Here is a 17392-nt window from a genome sequence, read left to right as displayed (position 1 = left end):
AACTTACGATCTCTTAACTTTTTTTGAAATTATAGGCCCGGGATATAAACTGAAAACATATTTGGAGCTCATGAAATCCATTACAAGACCAGACGACACAAGCGTTCTGGAGGCAATCCCTCCAATAATTTGATATCGAAAATAAAATCGTAAGACGTTGCAGATATAGCATTATTTTGTTAGTGTAATACAATTGATTTTGAATTCTCTTATTCTTCCAAAAAATTTAAAATATTTTTCGCCATGGTAAGCGAAGTTTGATTCGAAATTCAAACGAATATTGTATTAAACTTGCATTACTTCTACCTGCTTTTCTTATTCATTTTATGATCTGCAATAGTTTTGAGTTTAATAATTATTTTAACACCAACACCGATTCACCTTGCATAAACACATACCATACATATAACCAAGATAATGCAATCACGGTCGAAAAGTATGAACTCTTTCAATTGCCGGGAAATTGACCTTTCACATCCCGTGAATGGAAAACGATTTGTCAAATTAATACATTTATTTTCCTTAACTATACATTGTAGGTAACAAAATTAAATTCCACGAAGCTTTTAGGAAACTTGGCATTTTTCTGCACAGCGTCCAACATTTTGTAAACATCAATATCTAATAAAGGCACGAATGTTTCACAGTTTCTCTTTTGGCGTTTCTCTTTATTTTTTACATGACAGTTCATCTCGCCTCATCCAGAATTTATTATAATTTGTCTAGGTGGAATTAGAAATGAAATCTAATGTGCTTGAAACTTCTAGAACATTCAAGGACATTAATAATTTCTTGGATAATATTCTGAAGAATTAAATTACACTTTCTTCCAGATTCTAAAGTCCAAGGAAAAATTTTGTCCCCAGCAAAGAATAAAAAATGTAACCCAGTATTTACTGCAGTGAGTGACAGAGAGCGCATTTTCTCGTCGACGAAAACTTGAGGTCACGGACGGACGGACAGACGGACAGACAGACAGACGGACATGGCGAGCACAATAGTGCATTTTTTTCATAAATGAGAAAATTCGCTAAAAATAGTGCAGAACTACCGGCTATCTTTAAATATTTTTCCCACCCTACATCGATTTTAATTACGTTTATTTTACCTATTAATGAAAATACATTACAAACAATGACAATCTGAAAGTCAGCTTAGAATTATAACTAAAAATATCTGGTACTAATCGGGAATTATTTTTACACCCATCGTCAAGCAGTAATTAAGTAAAACCAACTGAAAATAACAAAGTTATTTTTAATATCTAGATACGGAATATCAAAAATGCGTACACCGACCATAGTTACGTCTATCATCAAAAGCTTGAATTAAACAAAGCAACTAAGCACAACTTGGAGGCTCACACCAACAAGTACATAGTATGATCGTATCTGCAGCTCCAGCGACACCAGCAGCAGAAGCAGCAATAGCAGCAGCAGCAGCAGCAGCAGCAGCAGCAGCAGCAGCAGCAGCAGCAGCAGCAGAAGCAGCAGCAGCAGCAGCAGCAGAAGCAGCAGCAGGAGAAGCAGCAGCAGCAGAAGCAGCAGCAGAAGCAGCAGCAAAAGCAGCAGCAGAAGCAGCAGCAGCCGAAGCAGCAGCAGCAGCGCGGCAAGCAGCAGCAGAAGCAGCAGGAGCAGCAGTAGCAGATGGTGGGCAGCTCTAATTAAGCTTTAGTGTACAGGCAGTTTGTCTCCTACAGAGCATCACTCACAAGCTCTGTTGTCATACGCACTCTTGCGAACTTGCGCAGCACAAATTACAGCTCCGGCACATATATTAACTAACTCTCGAACGTCCCTCAAGAGGGTGAGTTCATGTGCGTGTTTCATCATAGGTTTTTATACAGCATTTTAGATCTTTATTGATTGCATTGTTGTACAGATAAAGTTTTCGGGTTGTACTCAAATTCTCATGTATCTCATTTTTGTATAAGTTAAGTTTTCGTATTATAGCAGTTCAGCTCCTTTTGGATATACAGGACCAATATTGAAGAAATATTGACTGAAGAATTATTGCAATGATATATAATAAAACCATACGAGTTTTAAGGTCACGAGTGACACATTTAACTTGAGCACAGCGGCATATGGATGCATTTTTTGTCGAATTAATAACACCGTTAATATGACAAGACAAAATATATGTTAATAAATAAATAAAATAATGTTAATATTTATAATGCTGATAAACTGAATAGTCTTTATTTATGAAAAACAGTAGTGACTGTGGAGACTTTGTTCATGGAAGTGTTAGACTTGTGCACAATATTGCACAGATTCTGCAGGGTTTCTAAGTTTGCGCTGCGCAGTCCTGACCAATCGAGACATAATTGGCCATTAAAATTTAACGGCGCTGATTGATTTCTTATGACGACTCATTAAGTATCGTCTTGATGTGGTTCATGCTGAAATTTGTTTCAATTTTTGTGAATTTATATCGTTTCATTTTACAGGAAAAATATAGAGAAATTTTGGCAATAACTGGCCAAGATACAGCATTGTCATTGATGTTCTAATTTTATAATGTTGTTCTTCCACTAGTTTGCATTAAATGAGGCATCGCTAACACCAAACTTGTCTCTAAGTACATCAGAAACTTTTTTCTTCCTTCGGTGCCGCGTGGTGAAGTTTTCAAGTGAATGTAGTTAGTGAGGCAACAAGCCATCCATTTAAAATCTCTAAGACTTAATGTTTCAAGTAAAATAAGTTTAGCGACATTTTGGAATAGAATAACAGAATTTAGTGTTGGAATGAAATAAAAGACATGCCTTCAGTCTTTGGTTTGACCAACCAAACGTCACGAGTTTTCTAATCTTTCTGCAGATCTGAAATGCCAAATTAACAATAAAAATTGTTTTCTATACGGTGCGCTTGTAGCGAATGCAGAAAAATTTTATGGCCACATTTTTAAAGTCACTAAAATTGGACACCAGTCGAGCGAGAAACTTACAGTTAGTTGTGAAAATTGTACATTTAGCCGGATGGTGAAGCATAGCAAGTTTATAGCAGCTACTAGCGGGTTAGAAACTCGCAGCTAAATATGAAAATTATGCGATGACTAGAATCGATCACGCATGGCCTAATCTTCAAGGCTGACACCACAATATTATTATTATTACTATAGAATTTGTAGGCTATGCTGTACGCGTCGAACCATTTCCTGCAGCCAAGGTAATTTTACGAAAAAGTTGGCTTGAATAAAGATTTTTCCTTTTATTATGAGATTCCCATTGAGCACCACGTGAAAAATTAATTTTTCATGGCACAAAATGCCAAATTAGTCTCGACTGACAGAATCGTTTCGAAAAATTGGCATCATTACTACAGACATCAATCAGTAAGATATAGACTGCGTCCCTTTTGAGTAGACTTCGCAGCCTTACTAGATGCGATTTGATCGATTTTGAAAAGCTGATCCAATTAAGTCCAGCCTTATAGGCTTAGGCCAGTTAATGCATAATCCTTTACTTCTGATCATATGACGACCTACAAGTGCACCTTCTTGTCACCTGTCCTTCGTTTACTCAGTTGATGAACTACGCTGTCGCAGTTGGGTGCTTAACTCACCAGCCCCATCCGATTCATGAGCTTGAGGGTCGTTTATACTTATAGTGAACTTGCTCTTCAGACAAGAGGTGAAATAGCGATCTAACCACGGCCTAAGTGGCGTTCATGTTCCGTTTGATATCTTCGGCTTAGCGATCGTAGGCTTAGAGTTGTGCTCAATCTAATGCGCTTCCTTATAGGTACTTAAAGTAAACTAAAAACTTGCCGATTTTCCGTCCTGAATAAAATGTCTGCACAGTTGGTAGCTTAGCTGTTCTATGGTCAAGTCCTGCAGCCTAATTCGCACCTGAAGAGCAAACGCTGCAGAAATAGAAAACAAAGAAATTCGACGAGTATTAAAAATTTTTTCTCAGTTTGCTAACACAGCAGAAAAAAAGCAATGGTCTGCATTCTGTTGGTTTGACAATATTTGTTTAATATGAGTCCGATGCTGACTAGTCTAAATTTTGCTGAGACTACAGCCTTACATGCAGCCGTACAATGGTGACTTAGGACCGACATACGTTGAGGGGGCAATTATTATTATTCTCGGACCTATTCTATTCGTTGCGTTTATAAACGATCTGCCAGAAGCAGTGTCTAGCGTTTGCTCGATGTATGCTGACGACACAAAAAATTATAATACAGTGAAGAATACGTCGCAAAAAATACAGTTGCAAGGTGATCTTGACAGGCTGGTTGACTGGGCTGATAAGTGGCAGCTGCGTTTTAACGCTGACAAATGTAAAGTTATCCACCTTGGCAAGAATAATGAACAGCAAGATTACAGTATTTCCAGCAGCTATCTCAATCAATCGTCAGCTATAGAAAGATCGGGTTCCAAAGACCGGATCCCTTGTGAATCAAGTCACGCAAAGTTCAAGAATCGGCAACAGGCCATGGGCCTATTTCTTCAACGCCGAAAATTCTATTCTATTCTATTATTGGGAGCGTAGATTCCAGATGATGCATATACTCTCTGCAGGAAAGGTTCCTGCAATGGCCATAACGACTGAAGGATCTCGCAACAGATGAAATACCATTAAAAAATGTTCTTTTATAAGCACATTCTACAAATTTTATTGACAAAATTTTTTCACCGTACCTAAATTTTCAATTTAACCACAAATTACTTTTCAATCAATGTTCTATTCGGTTTTTGAGTCAGCGAATGTAATATCATACAAAAAGCCACGACAACTGTTGGAAATTATATCGGACAATATTATTCAATTCTGGCTTTAAGCTTTGAAAGTAACTTTCGTCCCTCTTTTTCATCTGAATTTCTTTTATAATTTTCAGCTAAAGATAACCTAAAACAAACAATGCGGCGCATGGCAGCAGCCAATGAACGTTTAGGAGTGACTTACCTAAGTGTCCGGAAAATAAAACTTGTTGCAGGACGAGCAGAAAGTGAAGGGCAGCACAACTTTCCCTCCTTAATTGCTTGGACATGAGAGGAATAAACCACTCTACATTTGCCACCACGGACTTACCCAGGACGGCAGGCAAGTTCTCTCATTTACTCGGGTCTGCCACTCGATCCATTCTGGGGTAAATTACTTCTCTCCCAGGGAGACAATAGGCTATTGGAGCCACTTCGTAATTGCCTGCAGAGAAGGACAAAGCCCAGATGAGCTGCCTACTCCATATACCAGCTTTGGCCTAACAGAATTTAGACGAGCAGTTCTACCATTAAAGTCGATATTTTGCTTCGTTATATATCAGGATAGGGATTTGAATGCGTGCGTGCAGTGTTGCCTTCCTAAATGTTCTATTGCGGGAAAAGATTTTCTCGCAGCAGTTGAATAATATTATTTTTTAAATCCATAAAGAAAATTTTAGTTGATAGTCTCGTTTGATTCTGCTATGGCGGAAAAAACTTTGAGGCAAAAATTTAAATTCAGGCGAAAATCATGGTTCACGATTCAATTAATAAAATAATTTCCTGCTATGAGTCTCAGTTCATTTTTTACACAGCTAAGTTTATAATAAAGGATATTTTCCTAATGTTGAAATATGAGTTTCTGCAGTTGATTTTTATAAGATGTGTCTTTAGATCACTGACTCGGATGTACAGATGGATACGGAGCGCTATCAATTGGTATAAACTTAATGGACGAAATTTACAAGCATAATATCTGCGCAGGTTTAGTTATAAGTTGTGGCTCAATTTCATCCGGAAAATTCTTTCCTTCAAAATTTTCTTTAATTCGGTACAACAAATATTTTTCAAATCATCTGTAAATTCTGGTTTTCCAAGGAAATTTCAGAATCTTAGATAACATCCCCTAAAATACGAGTATGCTATTCATATTTTTAAAGATTTGATGTGGCACTTAGTGTTTATTCGAGAATTTCTTATGCCCATGGCCTGCAATTCTGATAATAAAAATGATTTGGTAATGAAATTAAAATATTATTTATATTTATAACATTATAATACTGAAAGCTTTCATTTAAACAACGTGCTCCGATATATAGTTGCAAAAATTTAGTCATGGACAAGGTCATCAGATTTTACCTAAAATAAATAGATTCGTAAAATCTCTACACTAGTCAATGACTCGTCGCATAGTTCCATTTGTTATGAATTGTTTTAATATCATAATTGATTTTGTAATGAACCTCACTTGTTTCTTATGTTATTTATAATTTTAGTTTGTTGGTTCTTTTAGCCCAAATGTTTGAAACGATTTTTGTTCATGTAATTATAACTATATAATATGAATTTAGGTTGCGCCAGAAATTTATCATTTGTATAAAAAATATTTTTTATTTCAATTACTGATCAGTTAAACATCCTGGGGTTTCTGAGCAAACTGGCGTTGAAGTTACATTGAAGTTACAAATTATAAGTTACAATTATAAGTTACAAATCAAGCCTGGAACAAAGCCTAAAGTTGAAATTTGCAGATATTTTCCTCGGTTTGCATGAGGAGGAGAAGGCAGATTCGAACAAAGATCCGTTGTAAAAAGGAATTTCAGATAAGGAAGAGGCCTTGAGTTCCACCACTTGATTCGCAAACTGCCTTCCTTATCGAGAAATTGCCGAGTCTCCGCCCGCCAATCGCCGAAGCTGCGTCGAGCAAGCGGCCGTGTGCAAACCGTCTCTTCTTTGGTGCATTAGCGAAAGCCTGCGACGGGATCAGACCAAGTCAGTCACTCAAGTTATAAATGATCTTTCGATTATAAAATAGTTATAAAGCGAAGTATATTTAAGCACCTGACCGGTGTCACAACTGAGCAAGAACACCTAGATTTTTTTAGAAATTTCTGGCATATTTAATTTCAGAGACTGTTTCTTCTTGTTTGAGTTGGAATCGTCTACTTCTTCTACAGAATATCACGAGTACAAATTCCTTTGAACTGCCAGCCTGCTTTTTGAAGAGGATGCTCATGTTGCTGAGATTCTCAGGAGCAATCTCAGGCTCGAGGGAGTTCGTTGAGACAGGCTCTGACTCGCGTTTCTACTTGCAACATTGACAAGAACAACTAGGAACATAGACAGGAACAACTTGGAACATAGGCATGAGCACAACTTCTGCAAATCGAAGTTCTCTGTCGCTCGTCTCCCAAACACGTGCTTCCTTGGCTTGCTATACAAGTGAACGGCGATTGCAGTGTCAGATACGTCACGTTAATTTGTAGAATAAATAACAAATTTTTAATTGGAATTGGAATTCATTAGGAATCTAATATGAGTCGAAGAATGTATCGTTATTCCTTCTTCTTTTTCGGTGTTATATATTCATATACCTGTAGTTCGGTAATGGCTTCCAAAGAGTCCAAGAATTTTCCCTCGCATGTTTATTCTTAACTCCGTAAAAATGATATTTGAACTTACGGGAAAACGACGCACTGGATTATATAAATTTTTATCATAATAAATTACAATGAACCCATAATGAACAAAAAGAAATACATCAAATTTGAATGCATTTTGAAGCGAACCGTTTTGAGTATTGATAATTTTAACATATTTACTGCTCTCTAGTATTGTAAATAGAATCTATATAAATTGAAGGTTCTTAAAAGAGAGGTACTGATTCCAAACAAGCACATGTTTACACAAATTCTTTTAGCACTCATGCTACATCAGTCACATGTTGACTGAAGGTACTATATGGCACTCATGCCACACCAGCCTCACATCGTTACTGAATGAATTATAACTTATGCCACACCAGCTATGTGTTTACTGAGGGAATGATTGAAAATATCAGAGACAAACTTATCAGAAAATATCAGAGGCGAACCTCAGGCACGCACAGCGCCGTGCCGCTCGTTTTATTCTGCCCTGCCAAAGCTCGGCGCGTCCAAGAATTCCGAACGCTGGAAAATATGCCTTTGATGTTGGAAGCTCATAAGTTGCGGGGATTATAATGAGCTTCTAAGCGAACACTGCAGTATTTGAACATTTCAATATTGTATGAATTGCTGGGCTTTAATATGCGAGGAGTTATTACGTTGTTTAGTGAGCAGCAAAGTTCTTTGTGTAGGGATGTAGATCATGTAGTACGCCTTTGAATAATTAAGCATGCAGCATTATCGTGTTTGATCTATAGAAAAAGAAATGAGCTTAGCTTGTTGGGATCGAAGGAAGGATACATAGTACGTTGTTTGTTTTGGTAGCAAGGAAATGCTCTGATACAACGCACTATCTGTGGTGCCTAAGAAGTCTCACATGATTTATAGGTACCAATAGTTCGTGGGAATGGGTCATTGGATTCACAGGTCTGTTTAAATACGTAGAACCTGCTGGGAGGCGACCTCAATGTTCTCTGCAAAATCATTGAATGAAATAGAATGTAGAATAAAAATGTCACCCAAATTTTTACCGTTCCCAGTTTCGTAATGTTTCGCAATTTTCCATGTGTGGCCGCTAAATGCAATATACCTTTAAATATGGCAAGAACGACGTTAAATTTTTATCTAACTTCACATGCTCGATGAAGAAAAAAATGCAAGAAAAGCATTTTTTGTTTCCTAAAGGTTTTATTAGTAGAATTACTTGTAAAATTTTACAAACTTCCAACATAAAATTCCTATCTACAAGGAAGATTATATTCTCGGGCATAAATCAGGCAGCATAGTTTGCTTATGAACAATTCAGCCTTTCAATGAACAATGTACGACATTGAGGTCGTGGCACGCTGCCGCTCTCCTAAATATAAGTCCGCTCATCAGGCACAGGCCTTGAGGAGCAATAAAGCGCTTCAAATATAATAGTAAAGTAAAAAACAGTTATAAGAAGCTTTCTTAAAAACTATCGAAGTACCAATCACGGCGGGCACAAAGCTCGGTCTTGATTTTCAGATTTTGTTGATGTGCCGAAGAATCACAGCCTGCAATATGTTTCTGCAAGATGTGTGGGAGTTACATACACTCCGTTCTGCGGGAACTTTTAAAGTGGCTCGTTGCGCACGAGTTTCAATTAATTATGTAAAGAATTTGTTAGCACAATGAAGCAAGAGCGTGAATAATTGAGTAATTGTTGGGGTATTAATCCATAGAATATTAAGAAGATTGTTAGTATAACGAAGTATGAGCGTAAATCATTTTATAATTCCTTTCAACTGCATCGAATTTTAAGATAATCTATACTGTGGTAAATAGGCGAGTTGAAGAACTCACTGATAGAACTATTGGAACTTAGTGATTGTTTGTTACATGACAGAGAATATATCGGTATTCGTGTTTAATTGCCATAAGGCAACCTAAGGTTGAAGTAATTGATTGTTCATATTTTAAGTAATAATTGTAGATGAGTATGTATGCGGGACTTTTAACCATTGTAGATGTCATGTCATGTGACAAGTACATATTATATGGTATGTCTGTATATATAGTTCTATGATATCAATGAATATGTAATGGGTCTATGATATCAACGATGCAAAGAAAAATATTTCAATATTTTGTTGTCAATTTAAGGAAGCAGACCACTTTTCCTTTCGTCACGTTGCTCCTGTAAAGTGCAGTCACGTTTCACGGCAGAGAATCTCTTCTGAGTTTCGTGAGAGGTCGGATCGAGATCCGCGCCAGAGCAGAGAAATCCTCCCTAATCCTCCTGGATCCCAAGACGCGTTATCGGGGCCGCCAACGCCGGCCCCAGTCAGACAGGAACAGACATTTACCACCTTCAACCTCCACGCGTTAGAAAAATTATAGTGTCCCACTTGAAAGTAATTAGCTGATTAACGGCGTCGAGCTCTCTGTCTTTCTTCAATTTGTATAACAGAAGGTGTGCTGGAAAAGTTTCGAGTCTTTTGCACCGTTGAGTCATTGTTTTAAATTAATTCTGACTTATGTCTTTATTTCAAGTTTTCACATCAAATGCTGCGAAATTTTTTGAGTACAAAATTGTAAGATCGTTTACGCGTCACTAGCTGTTCAAATTATCTCTTCTAGACCTTCGGGAAATTTAAAAAAATAGGCATCTAATTTTCAAGGGCTATTATATGGAATTAAATTTTACGAGTTAGTAGTCGGGAAGTCACTTTGAGAATTTAGTCATCGAGCAATTTGCTAAAGTGCTACACTCTTCCTGATTACGAAAGACTGCTAGACAATCCAGCCTCTATACTTTCAATTCTCAATTTCAATTGACTTGAAACGTTTGCAATAGTAATATTATAACAGTTCTCATGAGCTCTACACTTCGTTTCCCAACCATTACCCTTTATTGTTATTGTATAGTTAAATTCCCACTGTAATATCAGGAATTTCAGGTATAATATTAATACGAAAAGAGGAATGAAGTGCTGCTGAGTAGAGTATTACAATAAAATATCACGTAGACGCATCGGTAGATCATTTTATTTAGTGATCAACATTAATTTTGGTGCAGTAATTTGTTGAGCAGCTACATATCGAGTACTTCAAGCCTGAAGCCCACTTAATTACTTGTAAAAAGAATGCAGGTGTGAATATGAGTACTATGCTCATTAGTACAGTACGAGAAATACTTTCAAGCTTTGCTTAAATTTTTACTACTTGAAATCAGCACTTTCGTCAGTAATGATGAACCGATAAAGCTCAAGATTATTGTTCAGCTTATAACGCTTTCATAGAGACAATGGGAAAGGTGACTAATATGCATTTGGGGTCGAAATTGTATGAATTGATAAATTTTTTCACGTATTTGCAATTCATAGTTGCCCAGGAATTGAGGCTACTGTAAACATTAACAGCCAATTAAGGTTGTTGCAGCATGTATTACTGTATATAATTTAAATAGCATTTCATTATTCATATTAAATAGGATCTCATTATTCATAAAATAGTAATACATAGTGATTATATACTGTTGTTATAGAAGCATGACAGTTTTCATTTCATGCGTTGGAATGAATGCCTGGGTTTGCAATGCTATTTCTCCTTCTCTTAATGGCTACTGTAATTTACAGTTGGTTTCTAAATTGTTTTGTATTGAATATAAATTTCAGTAACAAACTGTAAAGTTTTAGTGTCCGCTCTCAAGGTAATATGTTACTGTATGTAGCTGCTTCTAAACAACGTTATTTTCGCCTTCGAGTTCGCCTGGTCCTCTTGAAATGAACTCGTTCGTTTCTGTCCGTGCCGATGGTGAGGTGTCGAATTTCTCGCTGCCTCGACAACGGCATCTCCCGCCTCAACAGCCGATAATTACGCCTCGAAATTGCCCAAAACCAATACCAAAAATTGCTTCAGTCCAATATTCGAAATGGCGCTGGCGTCCTCAGATAGAATGAACCACTTCATAATTTCGGTAACACCTTCCAGACGCTGCAGCTGCGGCGTGCAGAACTTAGTTCTGAACGTGAGCGGAAGCCTGATTCACTGTAAAGGCTATTTGCAGGATTGGCAAATTTTGATCCTATTAATTGAATTTCAAAGCGACCGTACATTTTGTTCTCGCTGTGTTCGTACTGAAATGATGATGAAATGGCGTGTGTTTTATTATTTAAGAATGGCGGCCACATATTGGAATTTATTGAGTTAAGAATTAATCATCCACTGGAAATTGTACTTTGACTGTCTCTTGGACTAAAGTTGTTTTGCAAATTGGAAGGTTGCGTAAAAAGTCATTCAAATTTGCTCAGCAAATAATTTACGATTTTTATTATATTTTTCCCTACACGTGTCATTTATTTATAAATCCTTAAGTTTATGAAACATTTAGAAGGAAGCTTTGAAGCGTCAAAATTCTCTGTGTACACTTTAGGATTTTGTATCACTCTATTACGACGGAATTCTCAGTTTAAAGAAAATCTGTCAGGAATCGAGGCCACTTTCTATTAGTTACTGACTTTTAGTGGCTAGAGCGAGATTATGAGTTTCTTCCAGCATGTAAATGGTTGCGAGACCATTAGGTATAGAAGGCATGCTGAAAGTTATAGATCGCATCTTGAAAGTTTGTTAAAGTATTCACTCGGCTCATGATTTCTTTCACAGTCTCTTTTTCAACTTGGGATTGATTTTCAGATTCTGTTATCCGACGGAGTTTGGCAAATGAAACTATTTATATCGAAGGTAATATATGCGATTGCTCTTGCTTAAAGCTCCTACAAATTATAGATCGGCATTGTAAAAATTTTCCTCAAGATTATCTGATATGACAAACAATATATTATTATTATTAACTTTTTTGGCTACTAAATAATTCGAGTTCTCCCTCGATTTAAACCTGAGTTGTACCTACAGAAAGATATAATAATTAGATTATCAATGAAAGAAAATAATTTTAATTTCAAGATGAGGAAATGTGATTAAAAATCCGTCACATGCTTTTAACTTTTAAGAAAATTTCATTAGAATTTTCGGGACTCCCCTCTGCTGGAAATTGCTTCAAATGGTCTCTTTACTAATGTAATTATGAAGGATTCTGATGAAATGGGTTTTCATATTTCTATTTTTGCCTTCTCGTTAATATTTGTTAAAATTTCTGTGTGAACGAATTGCTTTACTGTGACAATTAAATTTATGTTGTTTTCTTTACAAGAAGTTGCTTCTATTTCTAATTGCACTGCCGCTATTATGGTCAATAAAGTTGTATTGTTTTACGACAACCAAAGGGTCGGTCGATGGCTTCACTGCTGAGGTTCATTTAAAAGCGATCATGAAGCCATCACAATCGTCAAAGAGATCCATAAAACTCTTTTATGCTTTATTCAGCCCAAATGATGGCCCTAAGAGGCATAAAAGTGACACAAAACAGCTTCAAATGTGGCGTTATGGCACCTCAGGACGATGTGGTCTACATATCACTGAGGCAGGCATAGGTGATCAAATTCTGACCTGGAGGTTTCAGGACAGGCATTGAAAAAGATATAAGTTTTGGAACTCAAGGAAGTTATAAAGGAATTATATTTTCAATTGCATTAGAAATTATTATAATGTAATGAGAATTGTTATTAACTTTATGGGCTATAATCTTTTTCAACGATATTCTATCTTTTTAATCGTTGTTCACGCATTTGACCTCATCATTTACAAGAGCTGATAAATTAATTTCACACTTTATGAATATAATTTAGATTATATGGAGAACGAAGATGCTCGAGTTCGATTGTTAGAATTTAATTTGCACAAGTAGAAACATTTATTTAGAATAGCTTGATGAAATATTGTAGAAAGTTCATAATAACAGCCGAAGGGTATCAAACAAAGGTACGACGCACGATTCTAACAGAAATTATGCTCAACCTAAAAGATATCAATGGGACTGTATACGGTACAGAGCAGTACTATCAAACCTATCAAAACAGCACACGTGTACTATCAAAAGTGCACGCAGCGGCCTATCTGTAGGTAAAGGTAGATGCTAATTACTCGTCCCTGATTGGTAAGGTTAATTTGAAACGCCATCAGTGATAGTGTGCCAAAGTTACATATCCTAATTTATTTTTAAAGTACGGCCCTAGGCCTGTATTTGGTTTCCAGTAGAAGCAAGGTGTGGCTCCTCAGCATTACTCAAAGTCTCCTCGCCTGTGTTTTTGCCAAGCTCGACCAGCTGTTGGCCATCTCGTCTAACAGATCCATACTTCATTTGCATTCCAATAATACCAACTTCTCTAAAAAGCAGCGACTCCCATAAATCCTAAGAGATTTTTCTTCGCGCAACTGTCGCAGTCGAGACTAGAAGCAATTTTTTGCGCCCTCTTGAAGGCGTTCGATCATGTGAGTCGCGGGTTTGATATTCACTCGTCCGCTTCCGTTGATTTTTAACCCACTCTTGCATGTCTGAGAAGTTTCCTCCTTGGGACCTTTTTTCAGAAACTCGAAATAGTGGCCTTATTTCTCAATGCTTGAGTTGCCTGAGTTTTTTCTGTAGGTTCCTCTTGTCCGATTCCAGAAACAGTTCCGGAAATCTTTCATCATTGGGCCGAAGAAATACAAAACCGAGTTGTTATCCAGAATACTTGATCGAGAGATGTCAAGCGGCTAACGAGCGACAAGCAGAGCGGGCTTCCACATTTCCGTAAAGTTTATTTTTATTTTGAGAAGAAAATGAATCTAGGTAAGTATTTTGTAAACAGAGGAAAATTTTTAAGAGCCTAATTTACTACAGCACAAATTATTTTTTTTACCAGTCTAAATCCTGGCGGCGCTGTACTTTGCTTTACTAACTTCAATTTCGCACAATAAATACCTCCACGTACTTGATATTTGTTGATTTAAATGGTCACTAATAAATGATAAACTTAAGACCATTTAAATTTGAATAAAAATTAAGTAATATAAGTGTGAAATCTTTAGACCGAACTGCCAAATTTCGATATACAGTTAAGAACATGAACTGTTTGAACTCACGTTGGCCTTACAGTATGAAACTCTTACCTGCAAGCGCCATGTAGGCTTAACAGCATGAAGCACTTTCGCTTAACTTTCTTTTAACTTTCTCGTCGGCAAACAGATCGTCCCTAGAGCTTTCATGTACGACAGCCACCAAACTTTCTCGTTGGGTTCCCAGTAACTTTTTCTATGGTCTTTTCGTGTAACAACTTGAGCCCTTCAGATATTCTTCCTGACTTCCAATGAACGTTGAAGCCCTGAGAGATTTGCGGAACCTTCAGAGGTTCCGCATAAGATTTCAAAATTCGACTGAAATTGAACAATTTGTTATGTTTATTAGGGCACAAGCATTGAATGCAAGGAACCCAATATTAGATTATAACAGAAAATAAAATAAAAATATTGAAGTAACCATTAGACATAATCTTAGATTTCTTCGTCACGGTTTTATATCCAGGGGCCATACTTTCAAAACTCGCTAAGTTAACGTAAGTACTTACGCTTTATTTTCTTGTCTCTGATTGGTGGATTTTGCTTCAAATACCGTCGATGATTGGCAGATGAACTTGCGATCTCTTAACTTTTTTTGAAAGTATGGCCCCAGATCTACTTACCAGCCTGGAGCAGAGATTCTGTTTGCTAATTTCATGCGTTGTATGTACGCCCCAGTGAGCAGTTACTTAGCTGTATAATTGATTTGAATTAAACATAATTCAAAATGATCTAAATTAAAAATAATAGATATATTTAATTAATGATTAAGGCGCAACTTCAATCATAACATATTTTGATAAAATTTAATAATTTATTTACTTCCAGTCCTGAGTAAATGCATATTTTACTTAGATGTAGACATGGATAGATATGGATGATTGTTGATTCTTCTTGTGCAATTCATAATTTGTATCTTTCATTATCAAATTTAATCAAATAGAGACTAAAGGCAGAAATGAATGTCATTGGCAAATCAAAATACTAAAAAATATAACTCAGTACTCACTGCAGTGAGTGACAGAGAGCGCATTTTCTCGTCGACGAAAACGTGAAGTCACGGATGGACGGACGGACAGACGGACATGGCGAGCACAATAGTGCATTTTTCCCATAAATGAAAACATGCGTTAAAAATATTTATTTAAATCAAGGGTTCTTATAGGAGATGAGTTGAGCAGCACATAAGTTCTATGCTTTGTTTATTATAAAAGGCTTCGATTGGACGCTGTTTGAAGCATAATGAATGATAGGCTTTATATCTAGCAAAAATTACGTATAGAGCGCAAAATACGTAACTTGTGCTTCAAACTTTGCAGTGATGTGCACTTTCCGACTTGATCGTCCAAACAACTTGTCTTGATGATAAAAAATTTCGCACCCAGGTTGAATTTCATGGATAAACCTGTAACTTAGGGTAATGCTATGATAATGTGAGGTCTAATTTAAGCATCAGCTTTTATATAGTATTTCAATGATCAACCTGTAACTTAGAGTAATGCTATGATAATGTGAGGTCTAATTCAAAGTCAGCTCTTAGCATTTTGAAAGATAGTGAGCGACTCATAAGGAGCAGTTCGTCATTCAGAGCCTAGGCCGTACTATCATAACTCGCTCACATTAACGTAGCAGCCTAAGTACACGTTGCGGCCTAGGTACACGTAGCGGCCTAGGTACCTTTAGTGGCCAATTTAGAACACGTAGAAACCGAAGTACAAGTAGAGACCGAAGTACATGTAGCGGCTGATTTCTCATCTTTAATTATCGGATATAGTTTAAAAAGCCGTCGGTGAGTGTCTGTTGGGATTACGAACTCATAAATATTTATTGTGCTGTGCCACTTAAGCAAGCCATTGTTTAACGGTGAGTAGCTAAAAAAATAAAATTCAGTACTCACTGAAGTGAGTGACAGAGAGCGCATTTTCTCGTCGACGAAAACGTGCTCATGGACGGACGGATGGGCGGACAGACAGACGGACAGATGGACGGACATGAGGAGCACAATTGCGCCTTTTTTCCATAAATGAGAAAATGCGCTAAAAAGACATGACATTAACTCCTTCGGAGCTGAAGAAAAATTAGATGCTCTCCGCCGCCACCACCTCCTGTAACTTGGGTGATCTTCACTCACTCTTAAAAATGAAGTTGGAATTAACATCTGCAAGACCATAAGTTTCTGCTTTTCCTCAGGTCTCTTTTAGTTCAGAAAAATCTACTCAATTGGCTGACTTTCCACCAACGTCAGTATATTAGTCCTATTGTTATACTAAAATATATTAGTCCGTCTTTTCTTATATCGTCTAAATAATTAGCTGTACCTCAGACAAATAAAGTTACAGCTCATAATGACCTAGAAAATATCACACTCATATACAGATTGAATAGGCAACAATAAACAAATCTAATTCCTGATAAATCTCTAGTAATTCGAATAATGTATCTTGGCTGCAATAAATCATCGACCACACGATCTCATCTCTTGTCCATAGCAGCCCACAAGCGCTGATCAATGGCTGCCATTTGACGCTTTTCTGCACTTGCATTTGACACGGCGCCCGCTCCGTGTTTCCTGAGGATCGCCTCATCAAGATAATTGGGGCGTCGGACCGGCGTCGATAAGGCGAATTCGAACGAATTCCTGTCCGGAAATTGGACACGGGTTCTGGGCCACGGAATGTTCTTCTTTGGGCAGCCATCGACCTGCCATTCGGACATCAAATTTGCATCTGTGAAGCCTATAGATGCTTCATTTCAGAATAAATTAAGAGTTATCCAGAAATTAGTGGCAGGTGGTGAAAATCTATCTGGCAGAATTGTGTGGAAATTAATAATCGCTTCTCATATGGGGAGCTAATTTGTCTATTATCTCGTGAAACTTGATTGTTCATACTGAAAAGCGATTCAGGGAACATGTTATGACGTCTAAGTTCAGGAAATTTGTTTTATTGAACATATACATGGAAATGTATGTTATTTTTGGCGAATTACGCGCTAATAATTTGGAATATTTTATAAATATATTAATATTATTTGATATATTATCTGATATATCATATTTTTTAGAAATAATAATATAA

This window comes from Hyalella azteca, unplaced genomic scaffold, assembly GCF_000764305.2.
Source record: "Hyalella azteca isolate HAZT.00-mixed unplaced genomic scaffold, Hazt_2.0.2 contig5418, whole genome shotgun sequence".
Taxonomy (NCBI): Eukaryota; Metazoa; Arthropoda; class Malacostraca; order Amphipoda; family Hyalellidae; genus Hyalella; species Hyalella azteca.
The sequence above is the reverse complement of the archived record's forward strand: the minus strand, read 5'-3'. Positions refer to the sequence as shown.